Below are 20,481 nucleotides of genomic sequence, written 5' to 3'. Positions count from 1 at the left end.
CAGGCTGCTATCCCTGCCCCCTGCCAAGAACAGGTGCGGGCTCTGGGACTGACTGCATGGAAAAAATTGGAAGAAGGCCCCTCAGAGCCTCCAATAATTACTCAGAAGGCTACCAAGGATCTTGCCACCTTTATAGAAAGAGTAGAACGGAGCCTCCAAAGAAAGTTCCCCTCTGAGCCCCTCTGAGATCAGTTTATGCTGGTCTGGGAGGGGATGACCGCAGACCACAAACTGGCCTGTGCAGGAATGAAGGAAAGATCTATGGGGAGGTGGACAGTTGCCACTAAGGATGTAGGCACTCAAGCCCACCAGTCACAGAGGCTGGTTGCAGTCCTACAAGCCCAAATGGCTTCACTTGCCTAGGCACTTTCTACCACACTTACCTCTTTCAATGGGGCTGGAAGAGGAGTTTGTTATGGGTGTGGCCAGCAAGGCCACTTCAAAAGAGATTGCCCTAGGGGATGGCTAAGACCTGATTCCTCCCCCCCCCCACCAGACAAAAGGCCTAAATTACCACCTAAAATACCCTGTCCCCAGGGAGCTACTATCTCCTCTCAGGCCTTAAGTTCCCAGCTCCTAGAAACTGCAGCAGGCCCCAGCTCCTGGGCATAGCTGGCCTAGCAGCATCTTAACAAATGGCCCCCTGTCTTGGCCAGAGCCATTCAGCCTCTGTTCTTAAAGAGCACCTGCCCTATAATCTCTAGGGAGAGACAAGGTACGGATGTTGTGGCATTCTATGACGACTGCATTAGTTATGAAAAAATTTGGCACAGAACTGCTCTCCCAATTCTAGGGGCCACAGTTTAATCACATGGCCCCCTATGGATGGAGCAGTGGCCTATTGGCAGGAAAAACAATTGGAGCTACTAAAATTAATAAGGATCAGGCAAATATAGGTTTCTTCATGATATCCCTGCAGTAAATATGCCCATGGGGGCCACCCAACCAGGGCTCCCAAGTCTTTCATCAATTCCCAATAATTTGTATATTTATGCTATTGAGATAAAGGATTGTTTTTTTCTATAAACAGTGGTTTTTCTTTACCACCCCTCCTATAACAACCTTTTTTGGAAAAGACACCCAGGTTTAAAGCAAAGGCCTCTGGAGGTAAATAAAAGTCGGCCGACCACCCTGTATGTCTGTCTAAAAAGTGCACTGTGGGCCAAAAAGCTGGACGCAGCAAGCTCTCTAAGGCCTGGGTGGTCAAGGGACGCCTTGACCCCCCCCTTTCTGGGTTTCTTGTCGGTAACAGGGCATGCCTGAGAGTCCCACCAGCAAGACATGTCTAAATCTAACATTCATTTGAGTTCATGTTTTTGTATTAAATGTATCCCATTGAGTCCCATTTTCTTGTTATAAGTCAATGTCTGGTTTTGTTTGAGAGGTTAGGATGGCCTCTGACGACCAGCTACCAGGGGATGGAAATTTCCATAGGGTAGGTGCCCTCTGAATTCAGGGCCCCATGGTCTTTCCATCACTCTGGTAGATTAAGGCCAGGCATGCCATAAAAGTCTCTGCTTCTCTGTCTTGTTCTTGTTATATGTTTTCTCCTTAGGTATTTTTTCTTGTCCGGTTTTGTCCTTAAAATTGATACCAATCCTAAATATGGATCTTTGTGTGTGTGTGTGTGTGTGTGTGTGTGTGTGTGTGTGTGTGTGTGTGTGTGTACGAATCCTTTTTAAAATGTACGGCTGATATTAATTTTGCACGCTTTAAGATCTTTGAGTATGAATGTGTGTGTGTTAATGGGTGTGAGTGAACATTGTTCAAGCATCCAGAACAATGGATAAATTCATAATTAAAACACAAAGGCAGGGCTGGGAGTTTGGTCTAGTGGTTAAAGTGCTTGCCTAGCATGCAGGAAGACCCGGGTTCAATTCCTTGGTACCACATACATAGAAAAAAGCCGGAAGTGGTGCTGAGGCTCAAGTGGTAGAGCTCTAGCCTTGAGAAAGTCCAAGGACAGTGCTCAGGCCCTGAGCTGGTCAGATGGACTGAGTGGACCATCTTTGTCCTTCTTCCTTGAAGACTGACACTGGAAATCTGATGGTAAAGTGGGTGATATGATTAGTATTTCTTAAACTTGCCCCCTAATGATTCAAGTCAGATCCCTGCCACGTGAACTGACTCACTTAAATTGGAGAGAGATGCATCAAAGATTCGCCCTGGTCCCTAAAAACACTTAAAATTTTTTTCAGACTTGAAATATTTTTAAAAAATCAACTAATAAAACAAAAAGGGGGAGGCAATCCCCATGATCAATTGAGGACAGCCATTCTTACACTAAATATTTTAAATTTTTCCAAGGATCAGCCTCTGACTGCCTTTCAGAGACATGGGTCTAATCAGACACCTTATTTAAAGGTTGAAGTCCGTTGGAGAGATCCTCTTACTGGATCATGGAGAGGCCCTAATCCCCTCATTAGTGTGCGAAGAGGATCTGGATGTGTCTTCTCAGTGAGAGAACCAAACCCAATTTGGGTACTGGCTAGAGATTTAAAATATTGTCAGCAAACTAAAAAATAATTACCCAAGAGCACCCCCTCTTGAGGTATGACTTTCCTTCTCCCTCTCGTTCACAGGAATGAGGAAACCATACTGGACACTCTGCTTAGTTGTGGTTGGATTACTCAGTCACCTTCCTTCTCCTAATCCTGGGCATCATTATCTACGCCGCCCACAAAGACACTAGTTTGGACCTGCAATCTCAACTTGATTCCCTGGCTGCAGTAGTCCTCCAAAATTGTCGAGACCTTGTTCTGCTTAAAAAGGCCGCAGGAGGTTCTCAAACGCTGCCAAAAGGAACTTGATACAAACTATCTATGGACTGAACTAAATGGTTGGCTCCCTTACCCTCTCCCCTGCTTGGGTCCCTTGGTTACGGTGATCCTTGTATTCACATTCAAACCTTGTGTGATCAATAAGCTCCTTCAGTTTCTTAGAGATCAGGATCAAGTTAAAGCTGTTCAGCTAATGGTAGTTTGACAACAATATGCTGTGCTATGAGATGGCAGACTGGGAACCCTATGAGGTTGACCCTGGCCCTTACCAGGATGTACAGATGTACAGAAGGGTTTCCTTGGCGGATGTTGGCAATCCTCCCTATTTAAAATCTCCATTTGGGTCTGCCAACCCTACAGGTAAATTGCCTGAAGAGCTAGAGTGGTAGTCAGTGACAGGTAAGATCCTCAGAGGGGGACAACCTAAGACAGGCACACTCTCGAGTAAGGCAAGCACCTGCTTAATAAAACAAAAAAGGGATATGTGGGGCACGTTACATCAGGGAAATGGGCTCATTTCCTGGTTTTGGGACCCAACTTGCCTGTCACCTGGTTGGAAGGCTTGGATGTGGTTTGTGATGTAAAGTAAGGCTGCCTCTGGGATTGGCCCTGAACACTTCCGCCCTCTCAGACCTGATTCCCTTTCTTTACCTACCTCTCCCTGCCCTGCCCACCTTTGTGCTGATTGGCTCCTGCATAATATATTAGCTAAATCTACTTCCTCAATAAAGGAGTTCCTGCCTTGACGGGTCTCCCTGGCATCTGATTGTCCTCCTGTGAGGGAGGGCTGGGTGCGGGCGGTCAGTTGGCCATCTCCTTTCTCGGCCTCGTCTTGGTCTGGGTGTGTTCTCTCCATCCCTCCTGCAGGTTGGGAGGGACGAAGGACTGTTCCTCCTCCCCACACCTGTGCAAGCCCTATTTTATTGTGTCTCTGTCTATGTTATTTTACAGTCCCCAGAGGGTATTTGTCAATGTCTAGCAATCTCTGGGGCTTTATAGTGGAAGGATGAGGATGACGCCTAGTGTGTAGTGTCCAAAAATGATGCCAAATATCCTACAGTGAGCAGAAAATTATTCATCACAAAGAATTATTCAGCCTCAAATGACAACATTGCCAAAGTTAATAAACCATATCCTACACCAATAACCCAAAATGATTCTATTTTTTGGTGTACCGATTATGAGACATTTTAAAGGAAGAGAATATCTAAATAAAAACTAATTCATTTTATTTAATTATTTATCACCATGGCCAAGTCCAGAGGCAGGCAAAATGGTCTCACCAAGATTCAGTTTCCTCCTGCCATCAGTGCTGCCATTCTTAGGATATTATCGCATAAGCTCATGGCCAAGAACAAACAAAAAATACCTTAATGCTCCTCCAGCTACACACGCAGGCATGTGCGCGCGCACGCACACACACACACACACACACACACACACTCCTATCAAGACTAAGAAGAGGCAAAGAACTGAGCTAGCCAAGTACACAAAATCTAAACATATTTCAAACAACATCTGAAGACTCAAACATCTCACTATCTAATGCTTCTCCACTTAGCATCTCCAGTGTGAAAGCAAAGCTTCTCTGGGTTCTGTAGAACTAGCCAGGGGAAAAGACTCAGGAATGGAGCTTGAGGTGTGATCCTACAGTCTTTCTATCTCATGGCTTAGGCTACAGGCCAGTAATGGAGTTATGCCGTAAAAGAGCAATGGAGGAAAGAAAGGAGAAAGGAAAAGAAAAAGGGAGGGAGGGAGGAAAGAAAAGAAGGAAGGAGGAAATGATAGGTAAGATGGCTCTGAAAACCATAACAGGCTTCTATGAGCAGCTCTGTGATGTGGGAAGGAAAGAGCCCCTCATTCTCCTCCTCCTAGTGCCTTTCTAGGCATCCTAGTGATTTAACCTCCTGTTTCAAACCATGTCCAACCCCATGCATAAAGAACACAGGTATTTCTAGCATGGATCAAGTTGGATTCCAGCTTGTGGAAAAAACTGATAGAAGACAGGAGGTAGGAAGCGAGGTAGAAGCTAGGCTTAATGCAAGCATTAAGCTTTTTACTTTACAGTCCAAAATGATGGGCAATGGCCTGTTTACCTCTTGCTGCACCCCCATATCAGGTTAGTAAGTCTTTGTGAAGGCTGTGTCACTCCATGACTCAGTTAAAAGGGCACTATGTGCCTGGGAGGACTTCCAATGGAAAATGCAACCATATGGAAATGCAATCCGAAAGCATGGAGGAGTACAGACAAGGCATTATTGTAACCTTAGCTCATTCAGTAAATCAGCAAAAGTATGTGTCACAGTAAATTAAAAATGACTAAACACTAGCCTTTTGCCCATTTTGAGCAATATTCTTTAATGACCTTAAATGAAACAGAAAATTAAAAATCTGTGAGATGAAGAGAAAGGCAAATTGAAATACTTACTGAGATATGGTATGAAGGCAGCAAGAACTTAATAGTTATTTCTATGTTTAGTGCACTGATGGGAAAAATGACTTGTTGTGAGTTCTTTACAATGTTACAATGTGAATGCTATTTTGAGTGTGCTTTTCACTCAAAGGCAGAACCCAAGAGATAAATAAGAAAGTAATATATAGAAAAGAAATGAGTCAGTATATAAGCCCTATCAGAACTTGATACATATGTAAGGTACCTAACTTCTTCCAGACTCTACTATTGCCATGATGCCTTAGTTGGGGATGCTGACTTCAGATACCAGCCCCTCAACAAAGCACAAGCTGTCTGCTCTAGAGTTTGGTAACTGAAATCTAATTTGCATGTTGTAAGTTTTAGATCACTGTATTTGTACTTGCAACTTATCAAAATGAACTTGTCTGTGTCTAAACTGACCTTCTGAAATGAAAATACTGAGAGATAAAATACATTGTTCTTGCATCTAGGCCATTGTGTTCATATTGTAAATGGAAAGAGCGCTGAAAACAGAGCTAGTGGGTCAGCTCTTGCCTCTACAACTCATTTATTAGACTGGGTCCTTTTCACAGGTCCTTCTATCACTCTGAGCCTCATTTTTTGAAAATCTATTTAAGTATTTGATCCTGTAAAACAATTTACTTCAACCCTGGCAACTTAACAACCAACCAAGCTAGCTAAGCTGCATTGGCTCATGACTGTAATCCTAGCTACTCAGAAGGCTGAGATCTGAGGATCCCACATGACCTATAAGCTACATTTCACGTGAGAACTGGCTGTAGGACTGCTAACCACATGGACTCTCCACAGGGTGCTTGGCTATCCTATAACATAGAATATGCAAAGGAATATGCACAGAATGATTTTCCAAATTAAAATATATTTTTAATTTAATTTTATTGTTGGTGTGATGTGCAGAGGGGTTACAGTTGTATTAATCAGGTAGTGGGTCCATTACATCTTGAACATTGTTACCCCTTAGAATATTTTTCTTAATAAGTATTATAAGTGCATCACTTAAAATCCTTTATATGGCAAGGAACATACATTTGGTAACCAGTTTTATGATCAACAAATCTATACATCTGTCCATTAATGCCTGCTTTTAAATTAACATTCATATTTATCAAAAGCATACAGTATGTTGGTTTTTTACTTTATTTGGTGTGTGTGTGTGTGTGTGTGTGTGTGTGTGTGTGTGTGTGTCTGTTATCGATGGTGAGGCTTGAACTCTGGGCCTGGGTACTGTCCCTGATCTTTTCAGCTCAATGCTACTGCCCTACTCATAGAACCATAGCACCACTTCTGGTTTTCTAGTGATTAATTGGAGATAAGAGTCTCATGGACTTTGGTGCCTGGGCTGGCTTTGAACCACAATCCTCAGATCTCAGCCTCTTGACTAGCTAGGATTACAGATGTCAGCCAATGCACCTGGCTATATGTGGTTTTTTTTTTTTAAAGCAGACAATATTGTCAAGATCGGTGTTGTAGGAGAAATGTTACTACAATAGCAATATTATTTACAACATTCACAGGATGGACAGTAAATCAGATGTACATCAATGAATTAATACGTAAACAGGATGTCGTATAGCTACACAGTGGACCATTACTCAGTCTTAAATAGAAAGAAAAGTCTAATCCAAATTATAACGTGAATGAACTCTGGAGACACTGCGCTAAGGAAAACAAGCCAGCCACAGCAAGACAAATGCTTTATGATTCCTTGTAGCTGCAGTGACTAGAGATGTCAACTCCAGAGGGAGAGAGAGAACAGTTTTTGCCAGAGCCTGACCAATATAATAATAAGAAATTGTCGTTTAATATAAGTAGAGCTTCATTGTTGAAAAAATTCATATTTCTGGATGGTAGAATGCACTTTACTCTAAATGGTTAAGATGTAAACTTTGTTATGTATTCTTATATATTGCAGTTTAAAAAAACCTACCAGACTAGCTTGCTAAGCATTGAATAAACAATTCTCACCATGGTTTTGTGCTAAGTAAACCATGAAACCATGAAAAAATGTTTTAGTATTTCTATATCACATGGTTTCAAGAAACCATTTTAATTTTTTGTATGCTTCTTAACTGAGCATACAAAAGATTCATACATAATGTACCCAAATTGATTTCAACATTATAATGACCATACTGAATATTTATCTTATCTTAAAGTATAATATAAGGAACTAAGTATAATAAAGGGAACTAAGGAAGGGGTGCATATGATAAAGAAAAAGGGAATAATTTTAAATATCTTGGAATCAGTAAACTACATCTGAAATATAAATTTGAGATATAGATGCTAAAATATGCTATAGTTATAGGTTGAGTTAAAATGTTGAGATACTGATACTAGACACTATGTTTGAAGTGAGCTGTATAATTTGCAGGGGGAAGTGGGCTCAGGAGCTGAAAAACTGGGAGAAAATGAGAAGAGGGGGTAACAATGTTCAAATAGAAATGTACTCATTACCTCACTTATGTAATTGTAACCCTTTTGTACATTACCTTTATAATAAAATTTAATTAAAAATAAATCACACACAAAAATAAAAATAAAATTCTGAGACAATTGAAAGTAATAGCTTCTGAGAAATTCTGGGATTCTTTTGCATACAAACATCTTGACTTACCAAAGGCTGCCCAATGGAAAACCTTTTAATCATTACATATGTATTTAAAAATAGAATTTCCTTCATTGTGAGTTATTAGATATCTCATCCTATCTCTAAAAATACTCAAGCAAAGATCAAATAATGTATTTAAACATTTTTAAAATAATGAGTCATTTGCGAATTGCATGAAAACAAGACTATATGTGCATGTGTGTGTACACAGATACACATGCATACACATTTTCATGTGTATATTAACCTTATAGTCAAGCAAGTTACAATAATATGAATTCATTGACCTCTCTTCAAGGTTTAATGTAGAAAAGATTTCTGTACTGTCTGTGAGAGACAATCAATGACCTCTAATTAGCTTCCTATTCTCTCATTATTTTGATTTTATAAAATATTATTTTATAAATAGAATGGAATAAAGACAGCCTCTTCAATAAGTGGTGCTGGCATAACTGGTTAAGCAGCTGCAGAAAACTAAAGTTGGATCCTTCTATGTCATCCTGCACTAGGATTAACTCCAAATGGATCAAAGACCTCGAGGTAAAAGCAGATACACTGAAAACTTTACAAGAAGGAATAGGAAATACACGAGACCTCCTTGACACAGGTCGAAACTTTCTTAATAAGGACCAAAAAACACAACAAATCAGAGAAAGTCTGGATAAGTGGGACTGCATTAAACTGCAGAGCTTCTGTATGGCAAAGGACATAGCTAGCAAATTAACTAGAAAGCCTACAGCTTGGGAGAAGATCTTCACTAACCATACAACAGACAAAGGCCTCATATCTAAAAATGTATCAACAGCTCAAAAAATTGAATCACTCTAAAACTAATCTCCAAAGAAACAACCATCCCATTAAAAGATAGGCCAAAGACTTAAAGAAAGTCTTCTCTAAAGAAGAAATAAGAATGGCCTATAGACACATGAAGAAATGCTGGACATCTCTGGCCATAAAAGAAATGCAAATTAAACAACACTAACATTCTACCTCACTCCAGTTAGAATGGCCAGGATCAAGAAAACTAATAACAACAGATGCTGGAGGGGATGTGGCCAGGAGGGATCACTACTACACTGTTGGTGGGAGTGCAAACTCATTCAACAACTATGGAAAGCAGTATGGCAGTTCCTCAAAAGACTAAACATAGAACTCCCCTATGACCCAACAATTCCACTACTTGTCATTTACCCAATCATCCAGAAACAAGGACATACTAAATCCACTAGCACAACAATGTTCATTGCAGTAATATTTACCATAGTAAAGATATGGAACCAATCCAGATACCCCTCAGTTGATGATTGGATCAACAAGATGTGATATTTATACACAATGGAATTCTATGCTGCCATCAGAAATAATGACATCGCCCCATTTGTTAGGAAATGGAAAGACTTGGAAAAAATCATATTAAGTGAAGTAATCTAGACCCAAAGGAATATAGGCTCAATGGTTTCCCTCATTTGTCATAATTTGTATAAACCTTGGGATCTCCTAGCAGAGGATTACAATAGAACAAAACCTAGATACATAAGGCCATGTAGGATGAGGCTAAATGAAAGGACTTCCAAGGTATGGAAACAAGAGCCATATAATGTTGTTCTTAATGCACGATGTTATTTCTCATCTCTTTTGTTATCCCTTCGTTATTATCATATTGTTACAGTATCTTACCTTGTTATCTGGCATATTGTATATACAATTATTTGTTTATTTGAAATAGGAAAGGGAAGGGGGGATACAAGATGAGAGGAGGGGGTGGGAAATGGGGACAAAAACATGTTTGTGAAGTAATGCACCTTCTATCTGGTGAATATAATGTAACCCTTCTATTAATTACAATAAAAAATTCAGAATCATATACATAACATGCTGATGAATAAAAATACCAACTTAGGATAGGATCTTATATAGGATTCTATATTATTTATAGGCTATTTATGTAAAGAAAGTATTCTTCTGGGGCTGGGAGTTTGGCCTAGTGGTTAAAGTGCTTGCCAAGCATGCATGGAGACCCAGGTTCGATTCCTTGGTACCACATATAGAAAAAAGCCAGCAGTGGTGCTGAGGCTCAGTGGTAGAGCTCTAGCCTTGAGAAAGTCCAAGGACAGTGCTCAGGCCCTGAGCTCAAGCCCAGGACTGGCAAAAAAAAAAAAAGAAAGTATTTTTCTACACATTTATGTATTGAAAATATTTGGATAAAACAAATATTTTATAAGAAAAACAAATGTTTATATTTATATAGTTGCCATCATGTCTAATAATAACACTGACAACAACAAGATATTTTATTTTTATTGCAATGTGTTATGTTCTTATATAATAAAAGCACAAAATCCAATACTATTTCAAAGACATTTTCCTCAATATTAATTTTTAAAAGATTATTTTTTTCTTATATGTAGTCTGAATCTCTTTAAAATCTTTATCTACCCAATGATCAAAGATTAAGAGTCTTATTTTCTTCCTCAGAAAGAAATTTCTTTAGGGAAGTCCTGAGTATCTTTATGTAATAGGTTACTCTGGGTCTGTTAATACTGCATTTTAAAAAACTGTCCCATTATGCTGCCTCTGACTAAACTGTGGCAAAAACAAAGATGACATCAGGTGAACCCGTAATAGAGAAATCAGAAAGGCAATGCAAAGGCACAGGGCCAGACAATAGCCCAAGGCTGCACATAGACTCATGCATTTATCATTGAGTAAATCTGCAGAGACATCCTCTGTGGTCAGTGGGGCATGAAGCTTCATGACTTCCACCTGTCTTTCAATGTGTTATTATTGCAAATTAAATAATTCAGCTGAAAGCTAAAACATTTGCTGTAGTAGCAGCAGAATCTTTGACCCCAAACTTGTGACAGATTTAATTGAGTTTTCTTCCACTCAAAGCCAGAATATCATGAAGTTCAAATCACAATTCTCAGAACTTCTCTGCCCCATTTAAGAAAGATGAGTGTATACAATCTGACACTGCTGTCATTTTAACTGCAAAGGAAGGAAGTTTCTTTAAGCCTAAGAAAGCTTAACCATCTGGTATTGCACAGCTGTAAAAATATTATCTATGTAATTATTTATGGTGAACTTATGATTTGGTTCTTAGTGGATCCCAGAAGGCTTTGGAAAAGGAGACTTTCATAGTTTATTCAAATCAATAACTTCTAAATTGGTTTAACATTGTTCTCATCAGGATGAAGGAAATCCTATTTTCTTAAAGAAAACAGAGAAATGACACCTGGCTTGTGTTGAGAGGAGTTGCTCAATTAGTGCTATGGCAAATGACACTAACAGATACTCTGTTCAATTCTCTCAATCGGAACAAATGACAGAAGTTATACATAATATGTAGCATCAGGCAGGAGCCTGTGGCTCATGCCTCTAATCCCAGATATTCAAGAGGCTGAGCTCAAAACCAGCCTGGGAAAGAAAGTCTATGAGACTCTTACCTATAATCAACTACCAAAAAGCTAAAAGTGAAGCTGTGGCTCAAGTAGTAGAGTCTTATGCAAAAAAAAGCTCAATGATATTGCCAACATCCTGAGTTCAAGCTCTGAGAACAACAAAAGTATCATCAAAATACTCAGCTATTTTTAGCAATAATAACATAAATTAGACATGTATGTAAACAATTCCTACAAAGGTGTGCCATTGTGGTATTTCCATATACCCATATAATGTACTTTGATTAGATTCAGTCTCCACGTTACTCTTAGCCCTCCTTTTTCTTCCTCTGAAACATTCAGCTACTCAGCGATTATATTCTCTGTAGATTAACTACTAAGAAATGATTACCCTTTCTAAATAAAGTTATAAATATATATATGAGACATTTTCCATTTACAAAAAAGACAGTAGATTTGAACTTTTGCTTTTGTTTTGACAGACTTCTTCCCCACTGAGAACAGAAAACTGGAAAGGTTTTTTTTTTTTTAACTAGTAATGTCTGAACGCATTACAGAGTTTCAAAAACTGAGCATTTTGGATTTCACAAAGAACAGAAAGACAGATAAGTGAGTGCGATCTTCACCATATTACATGTACTCTTACGCTTTCTGCCCATTTATCAAGGGAATTTGGAGGCTGAAGAGCTGAGCAGAAGCTTGTGTTTGTAAGACTGGAAAGCTGAAGAAAACTTCTACCCATCTTGGAAGATTAGGTCCTACTTCTGAGATTGCAGCAGGAATTATGTGTTCTCTGGAAGTGCATCTCTCCTGTCTCTCCAGAGCATAAGAGAGGCAAAGAGCTCACTCCCAAATCTTTTCATAATCGTGTTTTTCATTTATAAGGGAAGAACATGTAATTCCTGGTGCAACCTCAGAAGTAGGCTCTACCCTGCTGACACCTTGATCTGGGGCTTTTTCAGAGTCCAGGACCATGAGAGAATAAATGTATGGTCTCGATAAATTTCCTACCCTCTATTTTTATTATAGCAGCACAAAATAGGTTAAAACATCAAAGAAAGGGAATCTTGATAACTAACCAAAAATTTTATTAAGTAGAAGCAAGTCAGAAGCCATGTTTAGTTAGCCCACATGAGTTTGGAAAGCCAACTTTGCCATCATTTCCATTTCTGGCCAGTTTCTAGTGGCATTTCCCCGACTTTGTCTGAAACAAATGCAAACCCTCTGTGAACAAAAATATAAAACTTATTCAGAGCCTGATTTTTCTATATCATGGCTATCTTTAAAACCAAACAAACCAAAGGTAAGAATACATAATAAAAATCAAGAGATGAACAGACAATACAAACAGATGTACAAAATAATATAGTGGTCACTAGAGATTAATTTTTTAAAACTATGATGCACCCAAGAAATTAGCAAATTAGAGAAATTCAGCAGGAAAATGAAAATTAAAAAGATAAGCAAGTTACATTCAAAATAAATTTTAATTTCTTTTTTTTTTTGCCAGTCCTGGCCTTGTGCTCAGGGCCTGAGTACTGTCTCTGGATTTTCTCAAGGCTAGGGCTCTACCACTTGAGCCACAGCACCACTTCTGGATTTTTGCTATGTATGTGGTACCAAGGAATCGAACCAGGGTCTTTGTGCATGCCAGGCAAGCACTCTACCACTAGGCCAAACTTCCGGCCAAATTTTAATTTCTTATTACTAGTTCCCATTAAGATAATTTGCTAATCTTTACTACCTCATTTATACTTACCAACTCACTGGAAGACACACTCGTTATGTATCATGGTAAAATAATGCATGCTTGTTTTAAGATAAAAATAAATATTTTTAAACTAAAAAAAGATAAGCAAGTTAAAATTTTACAACTGAAAATATACAAAACAAAAGTCTAATGAGTCTAAATATAGGTTAAATGAGACTATACATAACATAGGTCAATAAAATAAATGAACTGCCAGGCGCTGGCTCACATCTGTAATCCTAGCGATTCAAGAATCTGAGATCTGAGAATCACAGTTCAAAGCCAGCCCAGGCTAAAAAGTCCCTGTGAGTCTCTTATCTCCAATTAACCACCAGAAAATTAAAATGGCACTGTGGCTTGAAATGGTAGCATGCTAGCCTTGAGTGAAAAAGCTCAGGAATAGCACTGAGGCCTGAGGTCAAGTCCCATCGCCGACAAAAATAAATTAAAGGAGCTTTTGCATCTAGAATGAGATGGATAGAAAATACAGAAAAGAATGTAAGAGACATACAGTGTATGAATGTGGACCTAAAGCCCTAGGAAGAAGAGAAGAACAAAGAAAAAATAATAATGGAATTGTTTTCCAAAACTGAGGGAAGAATGTAAGCCACCAATTTTGGTCATGTCACAAACAGAAAAAATGCACATGAAAGAACACTTAGCCATATCAGGAACATGGAGAGTTCACATTTATTTAACCAATAAACATGTATTAAGTATGGTTTTCATGCTGTAACTATGCTAAAGGCAGTGGTTGAGGAGTATGGCAGAGCCTCCGTCTTCTAGGATTTCCTAAATGTAACAAGATACAATACAAATATCTCTGTAAAACAGGATTAAAATTGCCTACCTCAAAAGTGATTAAAAAATATCTGTACCTTATCTATCTATCTACATATATAGAGAGAGAAAGAGAGATGTGGGATAGAGGGAGAGGGAGAGAAAGAGGACAATTCAATGAATAGGCAGATGATTCCATAAATAAAAGGTTAGCCAAAAAAGGAAGAATTTATTCAAAGTACAGAAAGAATCCTATTGATTATTTAGTTTTAGCTTTGTTTGTGCATCCTGAGAAAGAAACGAGATCTCAGAAGAGTAAGTATTTAGCCCAGATTAGACATGTATTTACCAGTCTCTGGCTTACTCCAATGACCTCCTCACTCAATCATGTGAGACAATAAAGAATATTCTACCCTAACAGTAGTCACTATTACCTATGCATATCTCTTTACAATTATACTAGTGATGTGTTCTTTTTAAAGTATTAGTGGATATTGGTATCATTTTGATTGCTTTTGGTATTATTTGTTTGTTTTCTTTGTGCCAGTACTGAGTCTTGAACTCAGGACTTCACACTTTTTTTTCATATATTTTTTTATTGTAGGACTTTACACTCTTACTTGGCTTTTTTTTTTCACAATGGCACTCTACCACTTGAGCTACATGTAGCTAGCTCCACTACCTACATTGTGCTGGTTATTAGAGATAAGCATCTCCAAGCCCACTAGACGCACACTGCATCCTTGCTTTTCATACAGAAGTCTTCCGTGGAGAGCATCCATGTACAGACAAGCTCACTGGAATGTAAGACTCATCAGTTTAATTTTGCTTTCCTAACTGGAAATAGGAGGACCAGCATCATTTTGCTGTGTGTTCAACCTTCAGTTAAGTGAATACTGTACATCTTATTCCAGCCTCTCAAACAGGGCACACATGTATTTTTATTCAGCCTCAGTAGACTCATTTTCTTTAAGAAAATGTTTGGATATTCAAGAAAAAAATCTTTTAGTGCCTAGGAGCCTTGCTTGCCTAAATTATCCATCCCACAGCTCTGGCAGCAGAGAATAATAGACCCCATTTCTCTTAACAGAAATGTGCATTCAACATGCATTGTTGGGCAATTTGGAATGACAGGGGGTTCCCTCAAATGACTTTTCCAGAATACAATGAGGATACAAATTGCTCTGCACAGTGAAAGGGCCCAGTAATATGTCTCCATTTTCACAAAACATTATTTCTATTTTTTACAAGAACTGTAATATAGTGGTTATAGCATATAAGACAGACACAGCTCACAATTTAGAAATGTAAAGGTGATCATATTTGTGTAGGAATTTTTGGCTCAATTTCTAGGGAAGATTCCAGAAATTAAAAAGCCCAAAAATGAATTCTCAGAATACAAAAGGCCATGCTTTTGCACAGTGATTTCCTCTTGAAGTACCACATAGCACTCAGGATATCAAATGAACAGAAAAAAGTTATGACTAAATATAAAACCTATGCTTCTGACTAATGTCAGAGTAGATTTTAATAATCTGAAAACAGTCTAAAATAGCCTCATTATTTTTTATTAATTGTAACTCCAAGTGTGCCCTTTAAGTAAGGAGCATGAGTGGGAAAAGTCTCTTTTTTGCCAGTAAATTCTTTACCTTTCAGTAGCATCTGTTTTAACATCATCCTGCCATGCTAAATATCCTGTAACCACCCCTGTGTCTGGCAGATGGTGGGGACTGCTCTAACTCTACGTGGTACCTGTCAGCCATCCAGCAATCTAAAGGAGTTAAATTACTCCATCTGCTCTTCCAAATTGCCTGGAGACGCCACTCAATTGTTAATGTTTTTGTTTGTTAATAAATAATAAAAGGGCACTTTGTCAAGTACATGACTTCACTGATTCATAATTTGTGTAAGCAAATTTCTATCAATACTGAGTGAATCAATAAAGAAACAGTTGTCATTTACCCATTACATGTTCTTACCCTATTAATTGCTAGGAGAAAAATGCCCTTTAGGAGAAGAATAAACTGAGAGAACAAATAACATTTCAAGCAGAATTATGCATAGTAACAACTGATATCACATTATAAATTATACAATGCTGACAAGGAAGATATCAAGGACAAGGAAATGAAAAAAACTAAGAAATCAAATTAAGACATGAATGTTGTATGTATTCATTTGGGAGTGGGTTGGAAAAGTCCAGCCAACAGATACTTAGTAAATGTGCATTGCATGCTGTAGATAAGACAAGATAATAGTTGAAGAAAAAGGAAAAGAGAACAGTATCTTTCACAATTTTGCATTCTACACCCAAAATGACACAATCACAATACAGGGAAGGCAATGTGAAGCTTTCCTGGCTTAAAGTTGTTAAATAATACCTTAAAAAGTTGTGGGTAAACAGTATTACAACAGCAAGACAGACTCTTATTTTCTACATGCTGATTCATATTTTGAGTAAAAATCTTCTAGTCTTACTGATTATCTCCTCCAATATTAGACTCTCAAACCTTTAGTATTTCCTACAGAGCCTTGTCTGGCCAATTGTTTAATGGTGACTAGAGGCAGAGATGATGGCTCAGAAATTGTTCTGTAAATGTTCCTTTGCTCGAGTAGAGATATACAAAGGCTGTTTCGTATGCATGGTTAGCTGTCAACCCACTGATGGCCAATAATTGGTTTGAAGAATATTGCTGCTGCTGAAGTCTAAGGTAGAAGCAGGACTGTGGAAAGCCATTTAGGGAAAGTGAACAGACCAAATGTCATGGCATTCACAGCCTTTTAAAATCTAAGTACAGTAACTTTTCTCAGTTACCTGCAGTTAATCATTGTCTAAAAATACCAATTGGGAAATTCCAGAAATTAACAATTGAAAAGTATCTTACTATGGTAAATAGTGCTGCAATGAACATCGTTGTGCTAGTGGATTTAGTATGCCCTTGTTTCTGGACGGTTGGGTAAATGCCAAGTAGTGGAATTGCTGGGTCATAGGCGAGCTCTATGTTTAGTCTTTTGAGGAGCTGCCATACTGCTTTCCATAGTGGTTGAATGAGTTTGCACTCCCACCAGTAGTGTAGTAGTGATCCCTCCTGGCCACATCCCCTCCAGCATCTGTTGTTATTAGTTTTCTTGATCCTGGCCATTCTAACTGGAGTGAGGTGCAATCTTAGAGTTGTTTTGATTTGCATTTCTTTTATGACTAGAGCAAAACCTAGATACATAAGGCCATACAGTATGATGCTAAATGAAAGGACCTCTAGGATATAGAAACAAAAGCCATGTAATGAGTGATTGTTGTCCTTAATGTACTATGTTATCTCTCATCTCTTTTGCTTTCCCTTGGTTATCTCATATTGTTACAGTATTTCACTTTGTTATCTAATATATTGGATATATTTGTATTTGGTTATTTGAAATTGGACAGGAAAGGGGGAAAAACAAGATGAGGGTGGGGGTGGGGGGGCGGGAAATGGGGACCAAGACATGAGAAAGGGTATCAATGTATGTGAAGTAATGCACCTTCCATCTGGCAAATGTAATGTAACCCTTCTATTAATTACAATCGAAATTATATGGGAAAAATGTATCTTACAAATTTTGTAGTGTATTACACTAGTCATTTGATTATATTCTTAGTTATTTTTGTGATTCTCTTAAATGTAATATTATCTATGGATATGTAGGGAAAATAGATGTAGCAATGTTCAATACCAGTACTGGGTTCAGGCATCCAATGGGGATGATAGACATATATCTCAAGAATAAGTGGGGGTTCCACTATGTGAAAAATCAACTCTATTTTATGCTGCACAGAAACACACAGTCCTTTCAAAAATCTTCAGAGAATTTCTTGGAAATTTACTGTCTCCTGGCTGTCACCTGTGCTTTAAGCTTCTAATTTTTTTTATTTAGTTTGATTAGGGAACACCTCACCATCCTGCTATGGCTCCCTGTTTAATTTCACACTACATTGACCTAGATGTGGAACTGTTTGCCTTAATTTCCTGTATAACCATCATTCCTATGGGTACCCATAGAGTGAAAAGATTTGATTGTAAATTTGGGATGGCAGGAAATGTGCCTGACTGCAATACAAGCAAACTAGAAATACAAGTTGAGATCTTCCTGCTACAGAAGTCAATTGCACATTTGCAAAACTACAATTTCACTTCCCTGCCATGTTATATACAACTATCCCTCTTTACTCCAGTCCTGAATCTCACCAAATTCCTGTTCATGTTCAGAGTTCTTTTTTCTCTTGGCTTTTGTCGACGTATGTATTCAAAATTCCTTCCTTCACCAGATAGTGGCTGATCAAAATATCATGCAATGACTCAAACAGTTTAAAAACAAAACAAAACAAAAAAAACACTAAACAAACAAAACCAGCTAGACCCATCATGGCTGACCATGGCCAAAAAATTACCCATCCTTTGTTTCATTATAATGATATTTCCATACTATTTGTTTTGCAAAATTGCCAGTTTTCTATCCAAAACCCTATACAAGGACAAGAAAAAAAAGTAAACCCTTCTCCGAAAAATAAAATTCTGAACTGATTCTGGAATTCCCCATCCTTTCCTTATCTTCCCCCACTCCTGAATTACTGGAGTCATTCTCAATTCTACTAGTTTGCCCATAAAGGGAGCTACCCAAAATGCAACAAAACTATCACTATTGCTGGACATGATAGATATAGGAGGATTGTGATTTGAAGCCAATCCTGACAAACAGTTGGGGAGACCATCTCTCATAACATGCTAGATGTGGTGGTTCACATATGAGATATAAATAGTAGAATTACAATTCAAAATAGCTCTGGGACTCAAAGAAACACAGGCTCCACGGTTTCCCTTATAACAGTTAGTATATGTCAAGGAGTCTCCTAACAGAGAATCATAATAGCTCAAAAGCTATGCATATATGTCCGCATAGGGTGAGGCTAAGCGAAATGAACTCCAGGATATGGAAAAAGGTTTGTCTTTGTGATTGTTGTTCTTTTTTTCTTGTTAATATAGTATTTATTTTGTCTTCCCTCTGTCAAACCCTGAGCCAACCACTTTCCCCAGACTTCCTGGGAAGGTACAGGAAGAGGAACATCCAGGGCACACAAGACTTGGGAGAAAAAACTGTGGGAGGTGGAGACGGCGCCTTCACATGGCCAAGGGGATGAGAAAGCCACCATCAGGCAGAAGGGCCCAGTAGCCTCCGAGAGGACAAAGCCCAGAATGGCATAGAAGAGCTGCTGCTTCAGAGAAGGGTTCCTGGCATAACTAATGATGAGGCTTCGAAACACTGTACCAATTCCAGCCCTGGAGCCAGCCACCCTAATTGTGGCAGCCCCAGCTCGAATGAGCTTGGCTGCTGTATCGATGTCCCTTGAAATGGTGCTGGTTTGGAAGCTCCGGCTGGGGACCAGTGAGGTCAGGGGACGTGGGCCTGCTAAGCTGTGGCTCTCATCTGTCAGTGTCTCTGGTCGCTTCAGTACCACTGCAAACAGTGGTCAGCTCAGCAGCTGATAGGTGTTCCTGACCAAGAAGGGAGTAGAAGCACACTTGGAGCAGGCATACATTTTCATGGGTTGGAGGGTGTGGTAGGAGAGCTGCTTCCAGGCAGAGAAGACAGAGAGCATGATTGTTGTTCTTAATGTACTATGTAATGCTATTTCTTTTTTTTGCATATAATTGAGATACTTTATTTGTTGTTTCATAATTTTCCCACCTGTTCAAACCTGTTAATTTGTTTTATAGAAAGCATTTTGTTAATAAAAGAATTACATTTTTTAAATGTAACACTATTTCTTTTCTTTTCCCCTTAAGGTTTATCTCATGTTTTTCTGTATCTGTATATTGTATATACATTTATTTGTTTGTTTCAAAAAGGGAAGGTAAAGAAAAAACAAGATGAGTGAGAGAGGATAGGGGAAGGAAAGTGGGAGAAAAACATGGGAAGGAGTAACAATGTTCAAGAAGTAATGTGCCCACTACCTGATGAATGTAACTGTAACCCGTCTGTATGTCACCCCAATCATAAAATTTTTAAAAACTAGCTCTGGGGGTGGCCAGGAGACATTAAAGCAAAAAAAGGCTGGAGGCTTAATTCAAGTGGTAGAGTACTTTATATGTGTAAAGTCTAGAGTTCAAAGGCCAGTAGAAAAAGAAACAAGTACCAGTATCTATTATATCCACCAAAATGAAATAAGGAGTAAAAGTTTCTAAAATCCAGAGTTAAAAGAGTAATTCTGCTAGACAGCCCTTTTCAAACTTAGTCTTGATTATTTAAAAGAAGAAATTGAGGCATGACTCAGCAGTAGAGTGGCTGTCTAGCAAGCATGAGTTGCTGAGTTCAAATCCCAATTTTGTTTTTTAAAAAAAGCCTCAGGTAATTGTTGAGTGCCAGTGGCTCACACCTGTCATCCTAACTACTCAGGAGTTTGAGACCTGCTGAATCACAATTCAAAGCCAGCTCAGGCAGAAAAGTTCTTGAGACTCCAGTTCCCAGATAACCATTAAATGTCAAAATGGGGAGGTGGCTCCAGTAGTAGAGTGCCACCCATGAGCAAGGAAGCCAAGAGAGAGAACATAGCCTCAAGACCCACAAAAAGCAGATCTACAGCGGGAGAATGCCCACACAGTTTTGGATTCCACACATGGTAGAGCTGTCCTTCTTCATAACTGGTTTCCAGCACCTCCAGGCTAGAGGCC

At 38.7% G+C, this 20,481-nt stretch overlaps 1 pseudogene; it reads right to left on the bottom strand.

Moving 5' to 3' along the window:
• Positions 1–2,648: 2,648 nt before the first annotated feature.
• Positions 2,649–19,349, bottom strand: LOC150056372 (ATP synthase F(0) complex subunit C2, mitochondrial pseudogene; annotated as a pseudogene).
• Between the last annotated feature and the right edge of the window lie 1,132 nt (positions 19,350–20,481).

The sequence above is a fragment of the Megascapheus bottae genome, chromosome 12 (genome assembly GCF_031878675.1).
Source record: "Megascapheus bottae isolate mThoBot1 chromosome 12, mThoBot2.hap1, whole genome shotgun sequence".
NCBI lineage: Eukaryota > Metazoa > Chordata > Mammalia > Rodentia > Geomyidae > Megascapheus > Megascapheus bottae.
Note: the sequence above shows the minus strand (reverse complement) of the source record. Positions and strands in the feature narration are given on the sequence as shown.